Source organism: Pinus tabuliformis, chromosome 2_2 (assembly GCF_031772625.1).
Source record: "Pinus tabuliformis cultivar Carrire ecotype Pingquan chromosome 2_2, CPIR1, whole genome shotgun sequence".
Lineage (NCBI taxonomy): Eukaryota > Viridiplantae > Streptophyta > Pinopsida > Pinales > Pinaceae > Pinus > Pinus tabuliformis.
The window spans coordinates 225,333,937-225,352,989 of record NC_142300.1 but is presented as its reverse complement, the minus strand read 5'-3'; positions in this window follow the sequence as shown (position 1 = coordinate 225,352,989).

The following is a 19,053-nucleotide window of genomic DNA, read 5'->3' as shown; positions in this document are numbered from 1 at the left end:
ATCAACTATGCATATGTTCTCTTAAGTTGCAAGCATCCAGCATCAGCTTCAGGAGTGTCGGCTGGCCGACTTCTGATTTTAATTGTCCTGAGAAGACAGAATCAGAAGGCGTTGGCACTATCTTTTCGTGAAATTTGTAAGGCACTTCAGAGTCATACACTGACTATGTGGTTTCACCAAATATTGCCAGTAAGTGTCCCATTTTAACTTAGTTAACTTTTTTATTAACTTTTCCTTTTCTTCAGCTTTCTGTCTCCAACTTATTTGCAATTATTGCACTTTTGGGAGAAATCCTGGAGTGGTTTCCGATATCAAGATGGCTCTATGCAGATTTTCATTGACACAGTCAATGACATTGCCTGTTGTTGTCGTTGCTTCTTCTGCTGCCTGTTTTTCGTTTTTGATCTATGCATCCCATTTATTAAACAACATTACTTTGTGGGATTCATTGATCTTAGGCAACCCTGCTTTCTTGCCTTACTCTGATTCTTGCCAATTCAAATAGTCAGAAACTTTCTTATCAATTAAATCATAATCAAGTCGCAAATCTATGACTTGACTTGTGAATTTGTCACTCATCACGTAGTGAGAGTTCCATTGCGATATTCTTTGGCAAAGCGTTTCCTGCTGTTGCAAGAGTTGATCATTTAAGGCAAGGGCTTCGGTGACAAATTCTGTGACTTTAGGATCATCTTTGTGCATTTCTAATGTTTCTTGTATTTGCTGTTCTTTTTCGGCCAGAATGCTTTGATAACGCAACTGCATTTGTTAGAAGTCATGTTGTAATTTTACCAGTTTTTCTTCTGCTTCCCAGCTAACGCTAGCCTGTTGTAACTGTTGCTGCAAAAATAGGATTTTATCCTATTTATCTTTGAGCAATAGTTGAACTTCAGATGCTTTTTCAATAGTAGCAGAAGTATAAGCTCCTACGATTTGGGATAATCTATTCAGGTTTTCTGTCGGATCAGTGGTAGGGTCTTGCCAAAGGACATCCAGCGGCTCTGCTTCAGGTGAGAGCATGTTGTCTAGTTTTCACTTCTTTCTCTGTCTCCTGACCATAGCTTTTTGCTGCGGGCTGTAAAACACATCTAGAGGAGGTATTTCCTCTATCTTTAGCATGATTTCAGATGACGGAGCTATGGGAATGTGCTCAGTTTCTGGAGCATTGACAACTGTTTCAATCACCATTTCTGTCATTGTCTGTGCTGGATTCCTTGGTGTCTCCATGTTTTGCTCCTCCGTGTTGATCAATTGATTAAAGTTTTCCCATTCTTTCCCCAGCTCCATTCTTAATGGCTTTGTTGGTTGGATGACAGGAGCGGGAATTTCCACCTGTTTTGGCGACAACACTTATTGCTCAGGATTTTCCTTGGATTGGGTAGTATCCCTGACTGATCCTTCACTCTTATTATGATCGTTCTCTTAGTGTCTAGACCTTTCTGGCGATTCTCTTCCAGACTTAGATTTAGACTTGTCTGGCCCTGAGCTTCCACTTATACTGATGCTGGGAGTGGGTTCCCTCGTTGGTTCTACGCTCAATTTATCCAAGGGGATATTTTCCAATCTTTGTCCTCTGTAGAGTTTAAACTCTTGGAATTCTGTTGGGCCAAACTAGATTTTGGCCAGGTGTAAGATGTCTCTGAGTGTGCTCTTCTGCTAGAAAATGTCATCGAAGAGATCATCTTCCTTAGTGAACACCTTTATTTTAATTGCCGTAGTAAAATTCTTTATCACATCAAAGGGATCAAACTGTCTCCCTGGGAACTTAAGCAATCGTAGACTCAACATGTTGTCTACTTCCTTGAAAGCATGACCTAGATCAAATAATGCAAAAGCCCCACAGGCCACAGGGAATTGCGGCCAAATTGCCTTTTTCTTGTCCTTAAGTTCTCTGCTCATTCCTCCAACCCCGCAGGTTTGGTAGGCTATTTCCCGGGCCATCAACTTGTCAGGAACATACAAGGGAAGTACATGAGGAGAGGCAATGCTTCTGAATACTCTGATATAAGTGAAAAATTCTTCTCTGAACCATCTTCCCACAGGGAGAATATCAATTTCGGCTTCAGGAGAAAATCTTGGGGCATCTGTATTATACAACATCTTGTGAATGGGTAGCATAACTCCATGGCAGATTTTATAAAAATGTGGCGTGAACTTAGAATCCCACAGTTCCTTATGGTAGACTTGAATGGTTAAGGGATTCTGTACCGCCCATTTCCAACCCATGAGAGGAAATTTAGAAACAAAGCAGATAGCATTCATGACATAGGTAGCTAGAAAGAAGGGAGGATAAATCCTTTGAGAAGGAGTCATTTTAGACCAATAATTCCAAATAGTAGAGGCTATGTTATCAGAAAATATTTGGGCCCAATCCATTATAGTGGCATTGGGGGCCACATCCAGCAGGGGTAGCCACTTGGATGAAAACTTATTGATATCAGGTTTTCCGAATAGCCTACATAACATTGCAGTAGCGAAACAATTTGGAGAAGAGAGGGAACCAGTGTTGTACATACCATATTTGTCCTTTTTAACAGCTCTTCCTTTGCTGACCAGCTTTTGGTGCATTCCGCCAAATCTCTGTTCTCCTTAGCGAATTTCTCCACGAACTGCTTGTTATAGCTAGCCTGTGGCTCTGGCAAATGATACATGTGTCTTAAATTCTATGGAGTGAATGATCCTATAACCTCCTGGTTCCATGTCCTGAATTGCCTGTCCATTATATCAGCATCTTCTATCACCCATTTGACCATGTCTATATAGGGAAGTATTTTTGGCCTTGCTGTGATACAGTGTAGGAATGAGCATGCAAGCTCTGTAAGTGATGCTTCGAATGACCCGCGTCCATCTACCGTAGCTGTAACTTCCATGACTCTCAGGTTTTCTTCCTCCAGCGGACTATACATGCCTTCCCAAGTAGATATGTCTGCTTCTCTGGTACAGGTGATGTCCTTGAATAATGGAGTCATCTCTGTTTTTTCAGATATCGGAGCTTTTCCTTTCTTCCCCATCACGTTCTGCACACTGCTCTATGTATAGTTCTGCGTATCACTCCTGTAAGTTCACAAGTAGAGAACTAAGACACAATAAGAAAGATAATGGATGATGGTAAGTAATAAGGTGACGGGAAAGCTCTTAATTTCAAAATCACATCAAATATATCACCTTACGTGAAATAACCCTTTCGCTCAGATCTAAATCATTTCTCATCAATAACCATAAATAAACCACTAAGTTGACATTAATGCCCATAACTCAGTATCGGATGATGAGAAATATTTCATCGAACGGTGAGCCCTTTTGATCTGCGATAAAGCAATTTTGTGATTTTCTTTACAATATTGCTAATCCTTTTCGTTAACAATCTTTTACTTCATTATGCGGCTGCGAGATGCGACTTGCGAGATGCTTTATCGCATTTTGCAATATCAGGACGTTTTATCTCAGGTGGTGCTCCAATATATGGAATCTGCGATATACGATGAATATGTGTGGCTCGCGATCTCGCATCATCGCGTTTTCACAATTCTGAAAGTTTCTTTATATATGATGCCCTTCGTTACCCTTTTACGATGTGATGTTCATTATTAAGAGAATGATTTTATTTGAGACTTTTCATAATACTTAAGACTTTGCATTTGCGAATGTTTTTCCTAAGTTTATCATAGTGTGTTTTATTAAAATGGAATTCTAAGTGCTAGTTTTTTATTTTCTTAGAAGGGTCCCCATTTATTTAGTGTTATTATTAATACTAATAAAAAGGGGGGTTTTTTCTGGCCACAACACTTCGGCGGGTTTTCCTGGGTCACCCTAGCTTGGATTTGGCCTTTTCTCTGTGGTTTGGGGGTTCCTTTTCCTTGCTTCGGATTCGTAGATCCAAAGTCTCACTTCTTCTATTTAAACTTCTGCTCAATCTTGACAGAATATTGGTATGCCACACCAAGCAAGGAGATGTCCAGGAACTCCATCTCATCTTGGATGTACTTGTGTAGATAGTCACGGTACTTAAGTACCAAATGCTGCTCAGAATCCTTGATACCCAACTTCGTGCGGAGGGTATGGAAAACATTTGTGAACTCTAGCACATCTTGTTCCCTTATTTTTCATAGTGTGGTCCACTTTATGTATTTATCTTCATAGCTCTTGACAGGGTAATATTGTTCCTTGATGATGTCTCAGAAAGAATCCCAAGTGGGTGTGGCTAAAAATAGTGACGATTATCTCTCATCCTTTTGTTCACAGTAGGTTTCCCACCAGTCCTTGACATGTGGGGCAGCTTTGAGAAGTTAAAAAGTAGTCTTTTCCTGATTGGAAAATTCATGAACTGAAAAATATCCTTCCAACAAATTCAACCGTTTATCTACGGCGTCTGCATCTATCTGACCTTGAAATACGGGAATATCAAAGTTAACTTGTACCTTAAAAGGAGTGGCACCTCCAGAGTGGTTGTTGGATGAAGATGCATCGCCTCTGGGTATTCGTCGAAGGATCTTGGCAAAGTTATCCATCATCACATTTCTTTGTTGCTTAAGGGCTTCCTCAAACAATATTTTCAAAGGATCTCCTTCCCCCTCATCGTTCTTTTCTTCTTCCATGGGAGTTCGTCAGGGTTTGAAAGGTTGGTCTTGCAAAGGTTCAACCAGATCAAGCCCTAACTCCTTATACCCTGACCTCATTGGGGACATGCAAAGAAAAACAGAGAAAGATCAGACTGTTTGATACCAATGGTCCGAACTTAAATAGGAATGCAACGAATTACACATATAACCACAAATACAGAAATACAGTGGAAATAACACTTCATTTCATTAATACCAGAATACTGAAATATGCTTACAAACATAATGGAAATAAAATAGCTCAGGCAATGGTAGCTTATCTCTGAGAAGATATGTGAAGGCTACATGCCTCTGAACTGTGTTACATTGAGGCTCAAAGGCCTATTTGTTATAAAGAAACAATGGAAAATCATAAACATCCAAACACCTAACCCTAGGAGATGAAGCACCAAAATTGTGGGCCCTGTTTGGGTAAATTGGTACATCAACTTCCTAGGGTTGTAACTTCGGCATACGATCTTCATTTGGCTATCATAATACCTCAATTCGAATATCTCAAGTAGGAGACTAAAAATAAATAAGGAAGCCAATTTGGGATTATTTTGGTCTCTTTGGTTTCCCTAAAAATACTATTTAGGGCCTCAAAATAGCTCTAAAAGTTCAAAACCCGAAAAACTACCAAAAATAATAAATTGTACTACAATTAAGGAAACCAAAAAAATGAAAGAAACATTGTTGGGGATCCAAGTGGAATAGGTGGGTGGCCACCAATATCCACTTGGATCATTCCTCCCCCCTTAGGAAGGAATGGTCCCTATTGCATTGAGTGTCTCCATGAGATGGGGAAACTTCTATTGAACTTGGTCCCTATTGAGCCACTTGCCTTGGTGAAGGACTTGGTCAACTTTGACAACCCATTATAGTTAGATATTTCACTGGAAAGTGTTCTTGATATGTGTGTCCATGATCTAATCAGTTTTGGCTTGTTCCATGCAGTCTGGGTTTAGCTCTGTTGGTGTGAGTTGTTCTGCAACGTTGGATGTGTCCAGCAATGGTGGAAAGTATGGCCGAAGGTGGTCCACATTGAACGCTGGGTGCAAACCAAGGAACGGTGGAATGCTAAGCTTGAAGGCATTTTCCCCTACATCCTTGGTGATGTTGTATGGCCCATATCATAGCAAGCAAAGCTTGTGGCGAGGTCTAGTGAGGCGCTCCTTCTGTAAATGTAGTCAAGTGTTTTCACCCACCTGGAACTTGTTCAGCACCTAATGTTGATCATGGAGATGCTTATACTTAGCATTGCCTTTGTCCAATATATCATGGAGATGTTGGTGAATGTGTTTAATGTGCTCAATCAAGATGTTAGCCTTGTCGGCTTCAGACTAAACATGACTTGAATCTATCTGAGTGGCTGCAAATGGTATGGCTACATCAATGGGACATAACGGTTGAAATCCTAGCCTACCTGAAAGGGGTTATGGACCGTTGAGCTATGGAGTGAATTGTTGTAGATGTGTTGGACATATGGTAGGCTTTCATCCCATATGCATGGTTGCTTCGAGTTGTACATGCGCAGAATGTGTACGATCATCCTGTTGATGACTTCTGTTTGGCCATCAGTTTGGGGATGGAAAGCCATGGACTTAGTGAGTTTTGTATCCAACATCGACTAGAGACTTGACCAAAATGCACTTAGGAATCTGTTGTCCTTATCAAAGACAATGGGCTGTGGGATCCCAAAGTGTACCCACCCTCGCTCAAAGAAGAGCTTAGTAGTGGCCTCTATTGTGATACTCTTCTTGCAGGCCGCCATAATTCCCATCTTAGAGAATATGTCAACACCACGAACATGCAATCATTGTCATGCTTAGTAGAAGGAAGGCCCGACATGTAATCCATGGAGATGGATTCCCAAGTTTGAGTAGGAGCAGGAAGAGGAGTCTATAGGCCTTGCTTCTTGATGGTTGGTTTTTCAATGGCACAGGCATTGCAGGATTTAATGCACCTCCCAACGCAGGCAGTGCAAGATTTAATGCACCTCCCAACATCCTCACGAAGGTTTGGCCAATAAAAATAGTTTTGCATTACTGCCACTATTTTCTCTACTCTGAAATGTCTAGTGACCCGACTATAGTGTGTCTCCAAAATCATCCTGGCACACTTTCTTGAAGGAACACAATTGTGTCCTAGGTCACATAACAGTGCATCCTAGAGGTGAAAATTTTGAACTTTCTTACCTTCCATGAGTGTCTAGTATGTGCTGTCTAATTCTAGATTGCTCTCGTAAATATGCGACCACCCCGAAGTCTCGTTCCCATAGGAGTCGAGCACAGTGATCAACACCATGACTAGTAGTTGGTTGAGGTAGTCTGCAACATTGTTGGTGCTACCCTTCTTGTACTTAATGTTCAAATGGAATTGTTGCAGGTATGTGGATCATTTCTCATGGCGATCATTCTACAACTTCCTTTGTATCTTTATGAATTGCAGGGGCTGGTGGTTTGTGTGGATGATCGTTTCATTCCCAAAAGTGTGATGCTTCCATTGATGACAAGCCTACATAAGTGGAATACATTTCTTTGTCGTAAGTGGGATACTTTTGAACTGTGTCTGAAAGTGTCTCACTATGGTAAGACATTGGATGCCCCTACTAAGTAAGAATTGCACCAGTAGCATAGTCGGAGGCATTTGTCTTAGTCTCAAATGATTGTTACAGGTTTGGTAATGTGAGCATTTTTGTAGAGAAGAGGCCATGCTTCAACTCAGAAAACGCCTTCTATTGGGTTTCTAACAAAGAAAACTTTGTTTTTGCTCTTCCCTTGGTGACTTGACTTAAAGGCCAAATGATACGAGAGAACCCCAACATGAACCTATGGTACAAATTTGCAAGACCCCTATAAGTGAGGCAAAAATGTCCCTTTACTCCTCCACGACTTTGTCCATCCACTGTTGTTGTGCAAAGGAGCCTTGTCTCGAATTCGTGGCCATAACCTTCTTCTTACCCTGAGGGTGAATCATAAGGAAAACAAATTTATTGGTCTAGGAAATGATCTTACTACATTGATTTGCAGTGATCAAAGAGATGGAAGTAGGCAGGGCTACCTCCGGTATCCTATACAACCTATTGCCAAAAGTAATAATCACAGAGTGAGGTCTAGACTCATATACAACATGTTGCTTCTACAAATATGGTTGTCCTAATAATACATCGCAAACTTCAAGAGGAGAAACATCACACAATACCTCTTTCGTGAAGGGTTTTATATTGTGTGTAAGGTGGAATTTTTGGATGATGCAGAGATCTCGTCCTTGGTGAAGCCACCCAATGGTGTATGATTGTGGATGTGTTGTCATTGGTAAGCCCAACTGCTTCACGACCTCTACTGAAATGAGGTTCTTTTGGCTCCCTCTGTCTACAATGCACTACAACGGAGAACCTTTCACCCATATCTATGAGTGGAAGAGGCATTCCCTTTCCTTTGGATCTTTAGGCTCATTCTTCTGGATCTTGGTGGTGGCCATGGTGGCACTAGGATTTGCATCAATGACCTACTTTCCTTTCTCATTCCCCTTGTCGGGTTCTAACTCAGAGTTATAACATGTGTCTGATTCAGAAGCCTTCAGCTCAGCCACCAGTGACTTCTTGGCCTGACACTCGTGTTGTGAGTGGAGATCTTATGGAACTCACACCATTTTCCTGTGTCCTTATTTTTCTTCATGGTTTTTTTCTTTGCTTGCAACTTCGACGGTTTTTCATGGGTCACGCTACCTTGGCTTTGGCCTTTTCTCTATGTTTTGGGGGCACCTTTTCCTTGCTTCGGATTCACAGATCCAAAGTCTCCCTTCTTTTGTTTAAACTTTTGCTCAATATTGACAACGTATCGGTATGTCGTGGCGAGAGAGGAGATTTCTAGGAACTCCATCTCATCCTAGATGTACTTGTGTAGATAGTCACGGTACTTGAGCAGCAAATGCCGCTCATAATCCTTGATACCCAACTTCGTGCGGAGGGAATGGAAAACATTTGTGAACTCTAGCACATCTTGGTCCCTTCCCTGCCATAGCATGGTCCACTTTATGTATTTATCTTCGTAGCTCCCGATAGGGTAATATTGTTCCTTGATGGCTTCTCGAAAAGAATCCCAAGTGGGTGTGGCTGAAAACAATGAGGATTCCCTCTCATCATTTTGTTCACAGTAGGTTTCTCACCAGTCCTTGACGTGTGGGGTGGCTTTGAGAAGTGTAAAAATAATATTTTCCCCATTGGAAAAGTCATGAACTAAAAAATATCCTTCCAACAGATTCAACAATTTATCTACAACATCTACATCTATCTGGCACTCAAATACGGGAATATTGAAGTTAACTTGTACCTTAAAAGGAGTGGCACCTCTAGAGTGGTTGGTGGATGAAGATGCATCACATGTGGGTAGTTTTCAAAGGATCTGGGCAAATTTATCCATCATCATGTTCCTTTGTCACTTGAGGGCGTCCTCGAGAAATATTTTGAAAGGATCTCTTTCCCCCTCATCTTTATTTTCTTCTTCCATGGGAGGTCGTCGGGGTTCACGAGGCTTGTCTTGCGAAGGTTCAACTAGATCAAGCCCTAACTCCTTATACCTTGACCTCATTGGGGACATGCAAAGAAAAACAGAGAAAGAGGAGACTTCTTTGATACCACTAATTCGATCTTAAACAGGAATGCAACAAATTACACATATAACCATAAATACATAAATTCAGCAGAAATAACACTTCATTTCATTAATACCAGAATACTGAAATATGCTTATAGACAAAATGGAAATAAACTAGCTCAGGCGATGGTAGCTTATCTCTAAGAAGATATGCAACACCTACAAGCCTCTGAATTGTGTTACAATGAGGCTCAAAGGCTTATTTATTATTGAGAAACAATGGAAAACTCTAAACATCCAAAAACCTAACCCTAGGAGATGAAGTGCCAAAATCGTGGGCCCCATTTGGGTAAGTCTGTACAACAACTTCCTAGGGTCATAACTTTGGCTACGATATCTGTTTAGCTATCATAATACCTTGTTTCGAAGACCTTGAAGAGGAGGATGAAAACAAATAGGCAAGCCAATTTGGGATATTTCGGTCTCTTCGTTTTCCCTAAAAACATCGTTTACGGCCTCAAAACGGCTCCAGAAGTTCACGACCCGAAAAACTACCAAAAACAGTGAATTTTGCTACAATTAAGGAAACCGAAACATTGAAAGAGATAGTGTTGGGGGTCCAAGTGGAATAGGCGGGTGGCCACTAATATCCACCTTGATCATTATCAATATTGGAAGTTGAAAACTCATCAACAACCTCCACAAACCTCTTTATTTGTTCATCATCCTCAAATACCTGGTAATATTTGGCATTTTTTTGAATAGAAGGTCTATGTCTTACCTCAACTTTATACTACAACTAAAAATTTTCAAGCACCTTGAAAGCACTCACTAATACTACCAAAGAATTAGCTGCAACATTCTCTTCTCATGGAGTAACAGAAATACTGAAAGCGTTAAATAAAGTTTCTACACCATCCTACACCTCATTTTTGTAATATTTCAATCTATGATGTTTTTTTGTGATAAAGGTTTCTAGCCTATTTTAAAACCAACTCAAAGTCATTGAACACTGGAAAATTTTGAAGCTTCATCTTTCTTTCCATTTCAAGTATAAGGTCTATGGCTTCATACTTGCTAGAATATTAGTAACTTCAAATTCTAATTTGAATGATTGAGTTATAATCTCCTTTGAGGGTGAAATCAGAACTACTCCAACTCCTGAAGCCTCTTTTGAAGTAGCTTCATCAAATTATAGTTTCCAAACATCACCTACTGAAAATTTAGAAACATTTACAACATCGTCTAATTTATCTCGAAGATTATACTACTTATTTACAGACAAAATAAATCATTCCAATTGTTGATCCACAACATATATATGATGACTAATCAATTGTCTTACATCACTGACATTGTTATCAAATATTACTTCTCTATACAATCTCATTCTTTCTTCCCCGAAGACTTGAATTGTGGCACATCTCATATCCATTTGAAAACTTCCTCCTAATTTGACACACCATGATTTTAGTAAAAGCATACCAAACCTAGCCGAAATTTTTGTTACAACTACATCCATTACCATATTATTCATAGGGATTTGAGCTATATATACCTAAAGGAATAGAGATTGTGATAAGGCCAAGTTAACTAAAACTATAGTTTCTCCATGATTGATTTGGGCATCAAATTGTGTGATTCTCTTGAATCCATCATGGAATTGTGAAGGATGAACTCATTGATCTTAAGATTCATAAGAAAAGGAGGCACTAAATCATCTATCATCTCAAAATGAGGTCGAAAATGACAGGTGGCTTTTCATCCTGCAAATTCAAAGTATCTCCTTTTTCTTATGCATATGAGGTTTGAATCCACTTAACTACTTGCTTCTTATAAACAAGATTTCTAGCCAACTCTAAAAATGGGATAGGAATCTTTACTTTCTCATATTCCTTTTCCAAGCTAAATGAAATAGAAACTTTATCTAATATTGGTTGTTCTTTAACAACTATAGGATTTTTTTGTGAAGATGAAAGCCCTTGATCCTTATCTTGAGATAGAGAAAAATAAACGATTTTGACATGTTTCTGTATATATTTTGTAGGCCTTAATTCATATCTTCTATTGATTCTAGATATTAGAAAATCAAAAAAATATTTGTATTGAGAAACATGAGAGGGATTGACACCTTCAATGAATTCATGATCCTATTGAGAAACATCTTGAGAGTTACTACCACTCTAAGTGGGTTGACCATCTAGATAATTCACATCGTCCATTACCTATTCTATTACTTCAATATTCTAGTAATCAATCACTAAAGGTGTTTGAACCAGTTGATATATGAGGCTAAAAGGGTCTCCAAAATTGACCAGGTGGCCTATTTGCAAGTTCCTATAACCTTGTCTAGGTGGAGTCTCCATTCTAGAAAAATTGTTTGAAAGAGTCCTTAACATTTTGGTTATTTCATCAATGTTTTGATCTCCTTCTTCTTTTGCTTCACTTGAAGATGTTTCTTCTTTCTTAGCCTTTTTCCTTCTTGCTCTTTTTTATTTAGCCCTTAATTTTCCTTATGCAGCTCTGTTTTCCTCCACCGCAATTGCATTAATGTATATGTCTTTGAAAGTTTTGGATCTCCTCTATTTGAGCATTAGTGCAAATTTATTATCAAAGGAAATAGAAAAATGAATTTTTTCTATTGTTGGGGAAGGCTTAATGTTAATTGGCATTCTATTATATATATTATTGAACCTTCTGATGAAATATGGCACCAGTTCTCTAGTCTTTCTCTTTGTAGCTCAACACTTAGTTAGATAATAAACAGGTTCTTTCCTTTTTCTTACCCCACCTGTTGAGAAAAATATTTGTTAGATCTCTCCAAGTATGTGTAGTATTTTCCTTGAATTGTTTGAACCAACTTCTGACCTTCCCTTCTAAATATTGCATAAATAATATCATGTAAACATCACCATGCTCAACATTTAGGTTATTTGCAAAATCAATAAAAGTGTATGTGTTCCTCTGCACTAACTTGACCTTTAGTGTTTTACTTAGGCAAATGTTTTAAATATCCCCGAGGTAGACCTTGTAGCTAAGCTAGTAACCTCGATCGAGCATATTTAGCATTCATTGTTAGGCCCACTCTAGCCATTTATTTGATGAAGTTGTCGATGTCTTCTACTTTCGAGACTATTAAGGTAGAATGATATGAGTCTTAAGACCCTACTGAACTTCAGGAAAGAGAGGATTGGTGTACCATTTGATATTTCCTTCTAGGTGAATTGGAAAAACATGGAATATATGGAAAAATAACGAAAACGGTTCTTCTATTTTAACCTCATGTTTCCCAGCTTCTATAGAAGCATGTGTTTTAAACAATCAATTCAACAAGTAAACTTATTTGGAGTGATACCTCCTTTTCAACAAGAGATGATACTTTGGAATAAATTTAAGGAATATCAAGCTTATTTCCAATATTTTAAATATTGGAGGATGATTTTTGAGGAATGGTTAAATAATAGGCCTCGAGCCTACACCTTAGGATGGCTTGTCTAATCAATTTCTTAGGACAAAAAGGAAGTAGAAATTCTTCAGGATCTAGATGAGATGTGGTGAGCTTCTGAGATTCCATGTTTCTAAGCAATGGAGCTCACCGGGTGAAAGAAGTTATCCTACCAACTTCTTGTTCACCATTAAGAAAGTGGGCTAAATCATTTTCCCAGGGATAATAACTTCACTACTTCGCTCCCTAGAAACGTCTCCAATTTGATGTTGTCTTTTATAAACAATTTCTAGCTAGGAAATTGTGTGAAAGCATTAGAATTTGAGAGGTTTTGAAAAATAATGGTTTCCAAGGGTTAAAATCATTTCTTTAAGATGAAAATCACTATCCCTCCAAAATTTCAACCAAAAGGGATAACATTCAACCATGATAGTCATAAATAGTTGAAAATGATGAAAATCGATTGTAGAAAAATATTGGGCATCATTCATACTCAACTTAAATATACAAGCTATCTGATAAGGTAAGAAAGCATATGGAAAAGAACTTAGTAGCTCAACAATAGAACATATCTCAATTATATGAAATAAGGGAAATAATTTCAAGGTGCAAAGGAATAATACAAACAACTTGTCTATATTATAGTTTTAGTGTTAAACATAACATTTCCGGGGGAAATAAGGAAATTTGTTCCTCAAATTAGCCTCTCCTATGTTCCATATAATTTAAATATGCTCAAAGGAATCGATTATGAGAAATGACAATAAATTCACTTGCACAATAAACAAACTGACATATGCTAAAACAAGAATTATTTGATTAAATAATCTAAAAGTAAAGTTCTTTAATACATATTACAAGTGTTTTTACTCCTAAAATCCAACCATTCATTCAAGTGGATCTATAGTTTTTATACAAAAATTACAACAACATATTGTTATGAAACAAAAATATAGGATCTCAAAGACAGAAAAAGACAATTCTCCATGGTCCAATCTTGAACTTGCACTTGCCCCCTTTTTCTGGATTATTTTGTATCAATCGAGTAAGTCATGGAGGAAGATTAGCTATTCGCTCCCAATTAAACCCAGTTGGACAATTGTATGATGTGATTTTCCTATAACCTCTGTCCAGGTCAATAAACTTTGATATGTTAGCTTAGTAAGAAAAGGTGACCTAACTTGACAGTGAATGTAGAAGTCATCCATGAGCATATCCATAATTTCTTTATCCTTTAAGGCTCCTAATATATCATAGAACTTGCCATCATTTGTGCCATACTTAGTCAATATTTATTTGTACACATATAGAGGTATTAGCCTTCCATTTGAATCTCGCCATGAAGGCATACCCAATCCTCTCAAAATATTAAATCTATTATTGAATGAATCTACTTCTTTTTTTTTTTTTAGAGAGATTTTTCGGCGAAAAACACATGGAATACCATTTGTCGACGCGTTTCGAACCAACAAGTGTGGTTCATCGTCAGGACAAGTTGAACCACACTTGTTGGTTCGAAACGCGTCGACAAATGGTATTCCATGTGATTTTCGTCGAAAAATCTCTCTAAATTGATATGGATCACAGAAGCCTGAACTCTATTATTGAATCTACTTCTTTCTGAACCAAATTACACTTCTCCAAAACTTGTTGCATAAAATTTCTCTTAAGAATAACTTAGTTTCCATTATCAGGTTAGTTTTATCATTAATCCCCAACACTCTGATTTGTTATTCACATCTGGAATTAAGAAATTTTATTACTTTATTTACAATTTATGGTTTGTTCCCTAACTCTTGTTAGATCTAATCTACAACCCTTTTAGCAATCTTTAATAAATATTCTTCCTCGCCAATGACCTCAACAAACTCCCATAAATCTGAAATATAAGTGATAATATTCTTCTACAATATTCTTCTATTTTCAATTAAGGGCTATGTGTGAATAAGATGCTCCTTATACCATTCAATCTGATTTTGTAGAGAAGCTTTTTGTTTGAGTCCATCATCAAGAGTGCCACATTTATTTTTGAATTCTTCATTTACTTCTTGTGGTATTTTCTTTAGGTTCTCAATTTCTTGATATTTAAAATTGAGTGATGACATTGTCCCAACTAATTTTTCTGAAAATTTAGCCTCTATCACCATTGTTTCAAAGGTGGTTACTGAACATATATGCTCTTCCTTCTCTTTCAACAAACTTTCAATTTGTACTTCTAGTTTTTCAATCTATTTGTTCAGCTGAATGACTAATTAAAATAATTTATCTTTCTCTCTTTACACTGTTCCTAATTTTAGGGTTTGAAAATGCTCAAAAGAAAGAATCTTGAACTTCTCCCTTGGTACATGAATGTATGTGTCCCTAGATTTAATCAAATCTTGTATTGAGATAGAATAACATGGGTCTGCACCCAACTTGATGATAATATTCTCTAAATTTTCAATTTTAATTACTTTAGCTCTGGTACAAATCTTTTCTTGGCACTAATATTTCACCTTAGTTAGCATATGTTCTAGCTTTGCAACCTTAGTAGTTGAACTTGATAGAATTCTACACAACATCTCCACTATTTTCCTATGGAGATCCATTGGATCAACCATATGAATCTTTCTTAGGTCTATAGTGAGCTTGGAAGCTTTGTAATCTTACGCAGTTTTAATGATTTGTGATTACAACTCCAAAACTACCATTTGTATCTGCCCATTTTCATAATCTAAAGTTGATAAAAATCTATTTTGTGAAATTTTCCCTACTTCTAAAGCTCACTACATGCCTCTTGCCTCAAATTTTCATTTTGATTCTTGATTTCTATAAATTAAGAATAGATGTTGTCCTACTTCGAAGAAGTAGCAGGTGGCATAATAGATGATGATACTTCTCATTCTAAAGCTTCATATGGTAGCTATTCTAGATTAAAAACAAGGTTTCCTGATATGACAACCTTGCTTGATGTAACCTTTGTAACTAAAAATTTTGACTCTTCTTCTTTATCTCTTTTTCACTCCATATTTTGCATTTTCTAATTCAGAAGTTGATAGTTATGCATCCAAAAATTCCATTTTTATCTCTTTTTCCCTCTATTGTGGAGTCTCCACTATATGAATTAAAGGGTTGATGTACTCCAGTAGTTTCCTATGCAACTTTCATAGGATCTTGCTCCCAATCCTCCTTGTTAACATATTTCTCCACCTCAAGCCTTGGCACATGTTTATAAGGAGTTTCTTTTTGTTCAACTCTTTTGCTTGGAATTATACCATGAGGGTCATAATGCCAGACTTCCCCATGTGAAAGATTCATTTCCTCCAACATTATTTCAATTTATACAGCTTTTTCTCTAGTGTTGATAAAAAACGGCCCAACCTATGCCTTTAGTTTTAAAAGAGCAAGGCATTTCCTAGCAAGAAAATGAATCTGATCAACATTCAAATTTTGTCTAATAAAATCCAATGCAAAAATTCTTGCTGTTTGAAAAGCTAGTAGCCTATAAGGTGCCAATGCACTTCCATAAATTCTGATTTCAATAAAGACCTTATACAAATACCAATCTCCCACCTTTATTGCATCATTGAGCTGAAAATTTCTTTTAATTTCTAAAAATGTTCTCGACTGTGATATATCATACATGAGGCTGAAGGAGATTGATAGAAAATAATGAACAAATTCTGAGAATGAAAATCCCTGATAATGCTTTCTCAAAATTAAGTTCCATTGGATTATATAAAATGTTGTCATTATCTTATTTTTGCAATTGAATACCAGAGAACTTCTCCACTAGAAAATACAAAAACATAGTAGACTCAAACATATTGGTACATAAAAGACTCGGTAATATTGAAATTTTTCAATTTGTCATTAATGTTATCAGATAGGTATTGGCTAAAAACAAATCTAGTGAAGGATTTTTTTACTGGTGAAATGGAAGATAAAAACCATAGGATGACTTCATCTACAATTTGATCATGGTCATACCCTAGCAAACAATAAACCATTAAAATCATTTTCCTAGATATCTATGGGAAAAATTTTGAGGAATAAGGTGGATTTTGTTAGACTAGTATTTGAACACTGATAGGTAAAAAGGAATGAAGGAGTGTGGATTTTTCTTCTATTATTAAATCATGATATATGACTCGACACTTCTTCATTTAGAGGCTAGACTTTACTGGGAATTACAATATTTAACTTTTGCAAAATTGACTCAATATTAATATAAAACATTACACACACTTTTTTTTATGCAATTACCTCTTTTCTTGAAATATATTGTTCAATTACTCGATAAAAAACTTGGGATATGGGCGAGTCAACAGTATTATGAATTTAGCCAAATATGACTCCCACACCAATGAAACATCCTGTAGGTCTTGAAAATGTTGAAATGCCTAGGCATGAATCTCAAAGAAATAAAATTCACACTAAGTCTCATGAGCATCGGCCTCTCTGTCGAAGGAAACTCATTAAAATTTATAGAGGTTTCAGATAATGATTTAACCACTTTAACTTTCATTTTCATAAATTATAGAATTCAATTTCACTAGAGATAAGAGAGAAGAATTGCTCGTAGGTATTTGAAGAAGAAATTTGAAGTGACTATGTGCACTGATCTTCCTATTCCCTTCTTTGCAATTTGAACAATGCAATGAACTAGAAAAATTAGCTCTCCCATTTTGTTACCTTCAAACAAGGAGAAAACAAGTGTCGCAAATTTATGGTTGGAAACTATATTTTAAGTCATCATGGATGTTGATGTGGTTGGGTCTCATTATGATGTCGAAAAAGTTTTTTGATAGAAATCCACAAGCAGAACATGTGGGAGTGATAGGTGAGGAGGTGTCCTAGTGGTTTTGGAAACCACTAAGGGGCACCCAGAATTTTTGTGTTGTTTCCACATAGAAAAGGCTATTTTCATAAATTAAAAAAACGCAGATCCTCCCCCCTCCCCCCCCACCCCCCCCCCCCCCCCCCCCATTAAAGTTTGAAAGGTGAGAGGGGGCCACAATGCCTTTTCTTCCATTGATTAAATCTAGTGGGATCGCCGGTGTTTAAAAAATGCACACTTTTTAATGCTAGCTTTAGCACTTATTGTAACAAAATTTTAAACTTTATTTATAACAATAATTATCAAAGTTTTTGAAAATAAATATTTACAAAAAAAATTGAATTTTTGTAAAAGAAAGGTTACAACACTATGAAAATGTTGTGCAATGAAATTTGTATTAATTTTGTGATTTGGTATCATAATAGAGGTGATATGTTACATATCCCGAGTTAATTTTATAGTTGTTGTATGATATGATATGAGGAATGTGAATGAAGTTGGCAGTGGTGTGGGATGAGTTGGAGACAACATAGCCTCCATGCATTGATTTTGATGAGATATGGCATTATGAGCATTGACTTTATAGTCAGTTTGTCTTGGAGTCGGTTATCGGCATTTTTTTGGAAATAATTTCATTGATCAGTTCTCATTTTGAAAATTGTATTGGTTACGCTCTACTATGGAGAATTATGGAATTTCTTTCTGCCTAGTAGTTTATTAATCAATTGTTCAAAGACATCAACTCAACTCATCATATTTTCTTTCTTGATAAAGGATAGTATTGATGCGGTTCTATAATATAAGTTCTTTTCTCTATTCATACATGTTAAACTTCATTTAGACAAAGTATAAATGTTCAATCTTCTCCATTTCTCTCTCTTTTTTTCTCAAAGGAGTTAGTCTTTTAAAAATTATTAAAGTTATGTAGCCAAGATATTTTGATCTAGTTGAAATGAAATTAATATATTTTATTCCTTTTCACTCCCTTATAGTTTCAATTTTCATAATTCCTTTTCTTCTCTGTTCACTTTGAATTTTAATGGACTTGTATTGGAAAGAAAATGAAAAGTTTAAAACCATGGTCATCTTAAAATATTCACTATGTATCAAAAATTGTAAATGAATGACTAAGTATAATCAATTGTGGCTTGTTGTAGATGATGCTTTTAAATTAATCTATTTAAGCCATGTTCTAAAGTTTTTTGAAGTACAAGGTGGTGAATGAATATGAAATTTTATTTAAATTACATTTGTGTAAGCGTAAAATAATAGAGAATGAAAATAATTCCTTCAGGTCATCAACAACTTGGACTATTTCCCTCTAAGAGGGTTTTAACCACAAAAAATATTGCTGTTTTGATCTTTGATCTAGTTGTGTGAGTGGCTACTGAAGGTTTTCACCCTATATGGAATACCATATGTACCCAAACATGGTATCAGAGCCAATTTCAATGATTTCTCCCATTGGTGATTAGGATCTTAATGCACATGTTATCGCATTTCTAAGATATGTTACTTTTGTACCATTTTGGCATGAAAAAACTATTTCATTTCATTCAAAATGTTTCCTTCAACTAGGATCATTTTTCTTTT